At 33.9% G+C, this 12,870-nt stretch overlaps 1 long non-coding RNA gene across 1 annotated transcript; it reads right to left on the reverse strand.

Annotated features, from left to right (window-relative positions):
* Positions 1–270: 270 nt before the first annotated feature.
* Positions 271–12,522, reverse strand: LOC128290349 (uncharacterized). Its single transcript, XR_008280100.1, has 2 exons — positions 12,473–12,522; positions 271–554 (listed from the first exon to the last, which is right to left on the reverse strand). It is a non-coding gene; the product is annotated as an uncharacterized LOC128290349 (long non-coding RNA).
* Between the last annotated feature and the right edge of the window lie 348 nt (positions 12,523–12,870).

Raw genomic sequence — 12,870 nt, forward strand, 5'->3', positions numbered from 1 at the left:
GAATCTGTACATATAAAGCGTGACTTCTAATTATCTTTGTAAAATTTATGGTGAATTTCCAAAGTCAGAACAGGGATCCAGAAATCGCTCTGGCCCTGTTTCACAAAAATTTAAACATCTCATAAAATATAGCTCATATACCTGTTTCGCTTATTCCATATGAAAATAGACTCATCAAGCTTCGATTCCATAACTTATTCATTATTTAATTCCATTTCTACTATTTTTAGTGATTTTTCAAACTCACGTCACTGCTGCTGTCTGAATCTATTTTATGGTAAATTTTACCTATTTCATGGTTTCCATGGATTAGCTAGCAATTTGACATACATAATACCAAATATGATCATGATTAGCCATTCCAATGGCTAATCATTACCAAGCATTTCTATTTCCATACCACTCAATAACCATATCATAAGACCATATATACAAAATGATTATAATGCTATACATGCCATACTCAAAATATACAAGCCATTACGCCAAGATGGTATACGGATAGTGTGAGCGTGCCTCCGACCGTTTCCGATTTCCGAGCTGGCTTGTCAACACTACAAGGAATGAAAAGGAGGGCGTAAGCATAAATGCTTAGTAAGCTCACATGCAAATAGCAAGTAACATAACCATATAAGCAAACATAAAACATCATTTGCATAATCATCACCAAGACATTCATATCACCTTTTCATTTATCATCTTACCATATTGTTGTTATATCGAGTTTTCAACCCGAGGGTTAAGTACATACCTGTTCAAAGTATCCATTTCACAACACTTACCAATACGTCCCTTTCATCTTAAGTATTCCTCCATTTGAGTAGAACTTTACCCGTTGAACACATCGAATATAATTCGGATACATGGAAAGTTTGCACATAAGTGTCACATATGTAGCCAAGCTACCATGTAACCCGCCCATAAGTGAACTCGGACTCAACTCAACGAGCTCGGCGTTCGCATCCATAAGTGAACTCGGACTCAACTCAACGAGTTCGGATGCCTAGTTACATCTCACGAACTCGGACTCAACTCAACGAGTTCGGACGCTCGCATCCATAAGTGAACTCGGACTCAACTCAACGAGTTCGGATGCCCAAATATCCCAGTGACATGTCACTTGTATCCTAATCCATTCCTAAGGTTCAACGGACCTTTTTCCCAATCATGTGTCTCAACCATCTTCTACGGAATGCCGATCCGATACTCGGTAGTATTTCACATTTTCCAAGTATATCACATAATTTAACATATTATCAAACAATTATCACAAGTATAATATTTCATAATAATTATCATATCATTTAAAAAACATTAAAACATTTAAAATAATAACTATGTTACCAACATTTACATATGAACTTACCTCGTATGCTAAAATGGCTATTTTACCATTTCGTCCACAACTTGGTATTTTCCCCATTTTAGCCCGAATTTCAGTTTTCCTTGCTCTATCATTTAAAATATAGTCTAATTAGGACTCACATTATTCAAATTGACCCAAAATCATATTTTGGAAAAATTACAATTTTGCCCCTAAACTTTTGCATATTTACACTTTTTCCCCAAAGCTCGTAAATTAAAATTCAGCCTATTTTCTTATGTTTTATGACATGCTGATCATTTTTCCCTTTTATGGCAACATCAAATTCTCACTCTAACATGTACTTATGACTATTAGGTATTTTTACCGATTAAGCCCTTTTGCTCGTTTTCACTTAAAACCGAGTAGCACAAGTTGTCTAACATAATTTAAAACCTCATATTCTATCATAAAACACCAAAATACACAAATTTCACCTATGGGTATTTTTCCAAATATAAACCCTAGGTTAAATTATTGCTAGCATAAGCTAAATCGAGCTACCGGGACTCGAAAAACGTAAAAATCATTAAAAACGAGGCTAGAACGGACTTACAATCGAGCTTGAAAGCTTGAAAACCCTAGCCATGGTTTCTCCTTGCTATATTCGGCTATGGGGTTGAAGATGAGCAAAATTGGCTTTTAATTTTGTATTTTAATTCATTTTACCCCTAAATGACCAAAATGCCCTTACTACTAAACTTTCCAAAAATTCCATCCATGTCCAATTTTTTTCCATAGACTTAGAAATTGGTAAAATTGCTCTTTAAGACCTCCTAATTAATATTTCAAAACAATTTCATACTAGAAACTTCTAGAATGCAAGTTTTGCAAATTATTCGATTTAGTCCCTAATTTCAATTTAAGCACTTTATGCATAAAATTTCTTCACGAAATTTTCACACAATCATGCAATCATATCATAGACCTTAAAATAATCATAAAATAATTATTTCTATCTCGGATTTTGTGGTCACGAAACCACTATTTCGACTAGGCCCAAAATCGGGATATTACAACTCTCCCCCTTCGAGGATTTTCGTCCCTAAAATCTTACCGAAAAAGTGGTCTTCACTTTTAATCTCATATTTGATGCCAAGAACTTGCACTTAGACTGTACCTCCAATACATCTCTTCAATTTCTCATATGATCTAAAAGCTACGTCTCAACTCTCAACTGTTCTTAAATTTTCAACCCTTCTCAATTTCCCATGATATCATGACATAAAACCAAGATCTCAACTTGATTTAATGGAGACCGAATTCCAAGAAATCCAACAATCAAAGAGACCGAAATTCCATGAATCGATGAGTAGGAATTCATTCAATACAGATGTGATTTATAGATCTCGCCAAACATTTAACAATAGGATACATCACATTTTCCTCTTTCCGCCATAGAAATAATTCGATATGGCCTCAAGAATAATCCTTCTCATTTCCATCCCAATATCAACATTGACAAGGATAATTTTGATAGATCCCAATGCTCGGCTTTAACCCCTTTAACAACTCCGATTTTATGTAACATCGGATGCTCTAAACTATCACATTACCTCACCGTCTTGAAACACATCACAATTCATACAACAATACATTCTTGAAAGTCGAAGTCTTTGCTCAATGTAGACTAGTCTAGTTCGGACGCTTGGTTACCAATATTCTCATCTATCCGAACTCTGTCAACATGTAATAAACTTTTCAGCTTTCACAAGATGGAAACCTTATCATTCGTAGTGACTTAAACTAATATTCAACTCTTTCTATTAAATATAGACTTCTCGTTCAAACTATTTACTCTTTGATTTGTACAAAATGAAATTCTATTATCAAACTTGGGAAAAATAATCCGACATAATTGTCACATGAAATCTTTCAAATAAATAATTTACCATACCGACTAAAACTCGCTTTTATCACCTATGCCTTTACTTGATGTCAAATCCTTACGAAATTAGAAAAATCCCAATACTAAAATCACCACATTACCAAGATCAAATTAGAAGTATAGTCATATTTGACATGATTATCACGAAATGAAGAACGATTTGAACATGAGTCATAATTGACAAATTATGGAACAAAGATAACAAGAAAACCGAATAAAGAAATCCAAGATAGAGAAACCGAATAAAGAAATCCGAATAAAGAGATCCGGGATAAAGAAACCCAAGATACGATACTATGTCAAGAATCGAAAACCAAATTCATAGAGAAAATACGAATACCTCGATAATTCTTCAAAGAAAGAAAGTCCAAAAGAAAACATCATTTAATCCCATTGAAATCAAATATAACAAGATCAATATATCTTCCCATACATATATATCGGATGAAGCATCAAGTAGAAGAAAGCAGAATCATAATGTCATATGAATTCTCTCATCAATTCTTATCGATTTAAATGAAATAGAATACCCGATGAAATAGAGCAATATAAATTATAAACCAATCAGACTACCAATGCTTTCATCCAACACCTAATTAGAAGACATTCCCATATAACAAGAATTTCTTCAAAGATCAATAGCCACGAAATATTTACGAGAACGGGTGAACACATAGAACATCTCAAAAGAGATCGCTAAATCATCCGGTCATAAGCTGTCACACTCGGATAATTCACATTTGAAATATCATTTCCCCAACTAGTTCTGCCGTCACAAATTTCATATTAAATCATTCACTAAAGAATGTCAGTTTTGAATAAATTTCGATTTACACTTTTCTCGACCTTGCACTTGAGTAATTCGATTTACCAAAGAGAATTCCTTCTAACTGGAGACGATGCATAATTCCAATAATTTTTACGTCAATCCGATACTTTACGGCTCGACTTTACTTATCAGCTCATTTTCAATCTCGGATCATACTTATAATTATTCTATCATTGAACTCTTTGGGTTCTCAACCGAAACTTATTCAATACAAATCTCATGAAATTCCATTATAAGTACCACTTTGGTAAGGGGAGGGTTGTAGGACCTCGACTCGACTTTCTTATACATACACATATGACACAACTTCCATCATCATAGTAACATCATCAAAATCATGTCATTCATTCATGTTGGCTTACACCAATTTTCCTATTGTCCCATTTAGACAATATACTTATGCATACATTCTATGTTTTCTAGACAGCTTTACTTATCCATTCATTTAATTAAATTAATTCATGCTCATGACATTATATAAGGCCAAACAAACATAGATATTTGCATCACAATCACAACTTTCATTTCGTGCATCATCATGTACATATCATTACAATCATACAATTCATCCAACAATTTAACATAGATAAGTTCATTTCATTATAATCCTTTACCTCATAAAAATTATATACCATTAACATTCATCAACATTCGACATCCAATCAAGACAAGGACATTTTCATTCGTATCATAATATTATGACCTTTATTCATACCTCTACTACTTTCTATTTATTCCGTTCATCTTATCAAGTAAGCCACATACACTACATCATATGAGCATTAAGCAAATATGAATATTTATCACAACATGAACTTTCATCTCACATATTATCACATATGTATCATAAACCTTTATTCATACTTTTCTGAACCGAGACTTATCATAATCATAATTTTACTCAAATACCTTTACTTAACATTGAACATGGTTGGCGCAGCTTCGGTTGGAGAGTACCTGTCTAAATAAGACGGTACTTATACGCGTCGGAAGACATCACACTATCACGATCGGTGGCATGTATAGCTAAACTTTTACACATGCTAGGTTAGTCCGAGAACCGACTAAACCTGGCTCGATACCACTAAATGTAACACCCGTGCACGAGACCATTTCCGAGTCGAACACGAGGTGTTAACGGACTTAATTCATTAATTAAACAGCTCATACAATTCATTTTAAAATTTCCAGACAAGCTGGCTAACTGCATCACAATCGCTTTAAAATCATATCTCGAGTTACTGAAACTCGAAATTCAATTCCATAAATTTTTCCTGAAACTAGACTCATATATATATCTACTAATTTTTTTCTAGAAGTTTTGGTTGGGCCAATTAGTACAGTTTATTAGTTAAAATCTCCCCTGTTTCAGGGTTCAACTACTCTGACCTCTGTGTATTACGAATCAGATATCTCCCTATACAGACCTTCAATGACTATGCCGTTTGTCTCTAATAAAACTAGACTCAATAAGGAATCTGTACATATAAAGCGTGACTTCTAATTATCTTTGTAAAATTTATGGTGAATTTCCAAAGTCAGAACAGGGGATCCAGAAATCGCTCTGGCCCTGTTTCACAAAAATTTAAACATCTCATAAAATATAGCTCATATACCTGTTTCGCTTATTCCATATGAAAATAAACTCATCAAGCTTCGATTCCATAACTTATTCATTATTTAATTCCATTTCTACTATTTTTAGTGATTTTTCAAACTCACGTCACTGCTGCTGTCTGAATCTATTTTATGGTAAATTTTACCTATTTCATGGTTTCCATGGATTAGCTAGCAATTTGACATACATAATACCAAATATGATCATGATTAGCCATTCCAATGGCTAATCATTACCAAGCATTTCTATTTCCATACCACTCAATAACCATATCATAAGACCATATATACAAAATGATTATAATGCTATACATGCCATACTCAAAATATACAAGCCATTACGCCAAGATGGTATACGGATAGTGTGGCGTGCCTCCGACCGTTTCCGATTTCGAGCTAGCTTGTCAACACTACAAGGAATGAAAAGGAGGCGTAAGCATAAATGCTTAGTAAGCTCACATGCAAATAGCAAGTAACATAACCATATAAGCAAACATAAAACATCATTTGCATAATCATCACCAAGACATTCATATCACCTTTTCATTTATCATCTTACCATATTGTTGTTATATCGAGTTTTCAACCCGAGGGTTAAGTACATACCTGTTCAAAGTATCCATTTCACAACACTTACCAATACGTCCCTTTCATCTTAAGTATTCCTCCATTTGAGTAGAACTTTACCCGTTGAACACATCGGAATATAATTCGGATACATGGAAAGTTTGCACATAAGTGCCACATATGTAGCCAAGCTACCATGTAACCCGCCCATAAGTGAACTCGGACTCAACTCAACGAGCTCGGGCGTTCGCATCCATAAGTGAATTCGGACTCAACTCAACGGGTTCGGAAGCCTAGTTACATCTCACGAACTCGGACTCAACTCAACGAGTTCGGACGCTCGCATCCATAAGTGAACTCGGACTCAACTCAATGAGTTCGGATGCCCAAATATCCCAGTGACATGTCACTTGTATCCTAATCCATTCCTAAGGTTCAACGGACCTTTTCCCAATCATGTGTCTCAACCATCTTCTACGGAATGCCGATCTGATACTCGGTAGTATTTCACATTTTCCAAGTATATCACATAATTTAACATATTATCAAACAATTATCACAAGTATAATATTTCATAATAATTAGCATATCATTTAAAAAACATTAAAACATTTAAAATAATAACTATGTTACCAACATTTACATATGAACTTACCTCGTATGCTAAAATGGCTATTTTACCATTTCGTCCCACAACTTGGTATTTTCCCATTTTAGCCCAATTTCAATTTTCCTTGCTCTATCATTTAAAATATAGTCTAATTAGGACTCACATTATTCAAATTGACCCAAAATCATATTTTGGAAAAATTACAATTTTGCCCTAAACTTTTACATATTTACACTTTTGCCCCAAAGCTCGTAAATTAAAATTCAGCCTATTTTCTTATGTTTTATGACATGCTGATCATTTTTCCTTCTATGGCAACATCAAATTCTCACTCTAACATGTACTTATGACTATTAGGTATTTTTACCGATTAAGCCCTTTGCTCGTTTTCACTTAAAACCGAGTAGCACAAGTTGTCTAACATAATTTAAAACCTCATATTCTATCATAAAACACCAAAATACACAAATTTCACCTATGGGTATTTTTCCAAATATAAACCCTAGGTTAAATTATTGCTAGCATAAGCTAAATCGAGCTAAGGGACTCGAAAAACGTAAAAATCATTAAAAACGAGGCTAGAACGGACTTACAATCGAGCTTGGAAGCTTGAAAACCCTAGCCATGGTTTCTCCTTGCTATATTCGGCCATGGGGTTGAAGATGAGCAAAATTGGCTTTAATTTTGTATTTTAATTCATTTTACCCTAAATGACCAAAATGCCCTTACTACTAAACTTTCCAAAATTCCATCCATGTCCAATTTTTGTCCATAGACTTAGAAATTGGTAAAATTGCTCTTTAAGACCTCCTAATTAATATTTCAAAACAATTTCATACTAGAAACTTCTAGAATGCAAGTTTTGCAAATTATTCGATTTAGTCCCTAATTTCAATTTAAGCACTTTATGCATAAAATTTCTTCACGAAATTTTCACAAAAATCATGCAATCATATCATAGACCTTAAAATAATCATAAAATAATTATTTCTATCTCGGATTTTGTGGTCACGAAACCACTATTTCGACTAGGCCCAAAATCGGGATATTACAACTCTCCCCTTCGAGGATTTTCGTCCCAAAATCTTACCGAAAAAGTGGTCTTCACTTTTAATCTCATATTTGATGTCAAGAACTTGCACTTAGACTGTACCTCCAATACATCTCTTCAATTTCTCATATGATCTAAAAGCTTACAGTCTCAACTCTCAACCGTTCTTAAATTTTCAACCCTTCTCTATTTCCCATGATATCATGACATAAAACCCAGATCTCAACTTGATTTAATGGAGACCGAATTCCAAGAAATCCAACAATCAAAGAGACACGAAATTCCATGAATCGATGAGTAGGAATTCATTCAATATAGATGTGATTTATAGATCTCGCCAAACATTTAACAATAGGATACATCACATTTTCCTCTTTCCGCCATAGAAATAATTCTGATATGGCCTCAAGAATAATCCTTCTCATTTCCATCCCAATATCAACATTGACAAGGATAATTTTGATAGATCCCAATGCTCGGCTTTAACCCCTTTAACAACTCCGATTTTATGTAACATCGGATGCTCTAAACTATCACATTACCTCACTGTCTTGAAACACATCACAATTCATACAACAATACATTACTGAAAGTCAGGAAGTCTTTGCTCAATGTAGACTAGTCTAGTTCAGACGCTTCGGTTACCAATATTCTCATCTATCCGAACTCTGTCAACATGTAATAAACTTTTCAGCTTTCACAAGATGGAAACCTTATCATTCGTAGTGACTTAAACTAATATTCAACTCTTTCTATTAAATATAGACTTCTCGTTCAAACTATTTACTCTTTGATTTGTACAAAATGAAATTCTATTATCAAACTTGGGAAAAATAATCCTGACATAATTGTCACATGAAATCTTTCAAATAAATAATTTACCATACCGACTAAAACTCGCTTTTATCACCTATGCCTTTCTTGATGTCAAATCCTTACACGAAATTAGAAAATCCCAATACTAAAATCACCACATTACCAAGATCAAATTAGAAGTATAGTCATATTTGACATGATTATCACGAAATGAAGAACGATTTGAACATGAGTCATAATTGACAAATTATGGAACAAAGATAACAAGAAAACCGAATAAAGAAATCCAAGATAGAGAAACCGAATAAAGAAATCCGAATAAAGAGATCCGGATAAAGAAACCCAAGATACGATACTATGTCAAAGAATCGAAAACCAAATTCATAGAGAAAATACAGAATACCGATAATTCTTCAAAGAAAGAAAGTCCAAAAGAAAACATCATTTAATCCCACTGAAATCAAATATAACAAGATCAATATATCTTCCCATACATATATATCGATGAAGCATCAAGTAGAAGAAACAGAATCATAATGTCATATGAATTCTCTCATCAATTCTTATCGATTTAAATGAAATAGAATACCCGATGAAATAGAGCAATATAAATTATAAACCAATCAGACTACCAATGCTTTCATCCAACACCTAATTAGAAGACATTCCCATATAACAAGAATTTCTTCAAGATCAATAGCCACGTAAATATTTACGAGAACGGGTGAACACATAGAACATCTCAAAAGAGATCGCTAAATCAATCCGGTCATAATCTGTCACACTCGGATAATTCACATTTGAAATATCATTTCCCCAACTAGTTCTCGCGTCACAAATTTCATATTAAATCATTCACTAAAGAATGTCGGTTTTGAATAAATTTCGATTTACACTTTTCTCGACCTTGCACTTGAGTAATTCGATTTACCAAAGAGAATTCCTTCTCTAACTGAGACGATGCATAATTCCAATAATTTTACGTCAATCCGATACTTTCGGCTCGACTTTACTTATCAGCTCATTTTCAATCTCGGATCATACTTATAATTATTCTATCATTTGAACTCTTTGGGTTCTCAACCGGAAACTTATTCAATACAAATCTCATGAAATTCCATTATAAGTACCACTTTGGTAAGGGGGAGGGGTTGTAGGACCTCTGACTCGACTTTCTTATACATACACATATGACACAACTTCCATCATCATAGTAACATCATCAAAATCATGTCATTCATTCATGTTGGCTTACACCAATTTTCCTATTGTCCCATTTAGACAATATACTTATGCATACATTCTATGTTTTCTAGACAGCTTTACTTATCCATTCATTTAATTAAATTAATTCATGCTCATGACATTATATAAGGCCAAACAAACATAGATATTTGCATCACAATCACAACTTTCATTTCGTGCATCATCATGTACATATCATTACAATCATACAATTCAGTCCAAAGAATTTAACATAGATAAGTTCATTTCATTATAATCCTTTACCTCATAAAATTATATACCATTAACATTCATCAACATTCGACATCCAATCAAGACAAGGACATTTTCATTCGTATCATAATATTATGACCTTTATTCATACCTCTACTACTTTCTATTTATTCCGTTCATCTTATCAAGTAAGCCATATACACTACATCATATGAGCATTAAGCAAATATGAATATTTATCACAACATGAACTTTCATCTCACATATTATCACATATGTATCATAAACCTTTATTCATACTTTTCTGAACCGAGACTTATCATAATCATAATTTTACTCAAATACCTTTACTTAACATTGAACATGGTTGGAGCAGCTCGGTTGGAGAGTACCCTGTCTAAATAAGACGGTACTTATACGCGTCGGAAGACATCACACTATCACAGATCAATGGCATGTATAGCTAAATTTTTACACATGCTAGGTTAGTCCGAGAACCGACTAAACCTGGCTCTGATACCACTAAATGTAACACCCGTGCACCGAGACCGTTTCCGAGTCGAACACGAGGTGTTAACGGACTTAATTCATTAATTAAACAGCTCATACAATTCATTTTAAAATTTCCAGACAAGCTGGCTAACTGCATCACAGCCGCTTTAAAATCATATCTCGAGTTACTGAAACTCAAATCCAATTCCATAAATTTTTCCTGAAACTAGACTCATATATATATCTACTAATTTTTTCTAGAAGTTTTGGTTGGGCCAATTAGTACAGTTTATTAGTTAAAATCTCCCTGTTTCAGGGTTCAACTACTCTGACCTCTGTGTATTACGAATCAGATATCTCCCTATACAGACCTTCAATGACTATGCCGTTTGTCTCTAATAAAACTAGACTCAATAAGGAATCTGTACATATAAAGCGTGACTTCTAATTATCTTTGTAAAATTTATGGTGAATTTCCAAAGTCAGAACAGGGATCCAGAAATCGCTCTGGCCCTGTTTCACAAAAATTTAAACATCTCATAAAATATAGCTCATATACCTGTTTCGCTTATTCCATATGAAAATAGACTCATCAAGCTTCGATTCCATAACTTATTCATTATTTAATTCCATTTCTACTATTTTTAGTGATTTTTCAAACTCACGTCACTGCTGCTGTCTGAATCTATTTTATGGTAAATTTTACCTATTTCATGGTTTCCATGGATTAGCTAGCAATTTGACATACATAATACCAAATATGATCATGATTAGCCATTCCAATGGCTAATCATTACCAAGCATTTCTATTTCCATACCACTCAATAACCATATCATAAGACCATATATACAAAATGATTATAATGCTATACATGCCATACTCAAAATATACAAGCCATTACGCCAAGATGGTATACGGATAGTGTGGCGTGCCTCCGACCGCTTCCGATTTCGAGCTGGCTTGTCAACACTACAAGGAATGAAAAGGAGGCGTAAGCATAAATGCTTAGTAAGCTCACATGCAAATAGCAAGTAACATAACCATATAAGCAAACATAAAACATCATTTGCATAATCATCACCAAGACATTCATATCACCTTTTCATTTATCATCTTACCATATTGTTGTTATATCGAGTTTTCAACCCGAGGGTTAAGTACATACCTGTTCAAAGTATCCATTTCACAACACTTACCAATACGTCCCTTTCATCTTAAGTATTCCTCCATTTGAGTAGAACTTTACCCGTTGAACACATCGAATATAATTCGGATACATGGAAAGTTTGCACATAAGTGCCACATATGTAGCCAAGCTACCATGTAACCCGCCCATAAGTGAACTCGGACTCAACTCAACGAGCTCGGCGTTCGCATCCATAAGTGAACTCGGACTCAACTCAACGAGTTCGGATGCCTAGTTACATCTCACGAACTCGGACTCAACTCAACGAGTTCGGACGCTCGCATCCATAAGTGAACTCGGACTCAACTCAACGAGTTCGGTTGCCCAAATATCCCAGTGACATGTCACTTGTATCCTAATCCATTCCTAAGGTTCAACGGACCTTTTCCCAATCATGTGTCTCAACCATCTTCTACGGAATGCCGATACCGATACTCGGTAGTATTTCACATTTTCCAAGTATATCACATAATTTAACATATTATCAAACAATTATCACAAGTATAATATTTCATAATAATTATCATATCATTTAAAAAACATTAAAACATTTAAAATAATAACTATGTTACCAACATTTACATATGAACTTACCTCGTATGCTAAAATGGCTATTTTTACCATTTCGTCCACAACTTGGTATTTTCCCCATTTTAGCCCAATTTCAGTTTTCCTTGCTCTATCATTTAAAATATAGTCTAATTAGGACTCACATTATTCAAATTGACCCAAAATCATATTTTGGAAAAATTACAATTTTGCCCCTAAACTTTTGCATATTTACACTTTTGCCCCAAAGCTCGTAAATTAAAATTCAGCCTATTTTCTTATGTTTTATGACATGCTGATCATTTTTCCTTCTATGGCAACATCAAATTCTCACTCTAACATGTACTTATGACTATTAGGTATTTTTACCGATTAAGCCCTTTTGCTCGTTTTCACTTAAAACCGAGTAGCACAAGTTGTCTAACATAATTTAAAACCTCATA

This window comes from Gossypium arboreum, chromosome 3, assembly GCF_025698485.1.
Source record: "Gossypium arboreum isolate Shixiya-1 chromosome 3, ASM2569848v2, whole genome shotgun sequence".
Taxonomy (NCBI): Eukaryota; Viridiplantae; Streptophyta; class Magnoliopsida; order Malvales; family Malvaceae; genus Gossypium; species Gossypium arboreum.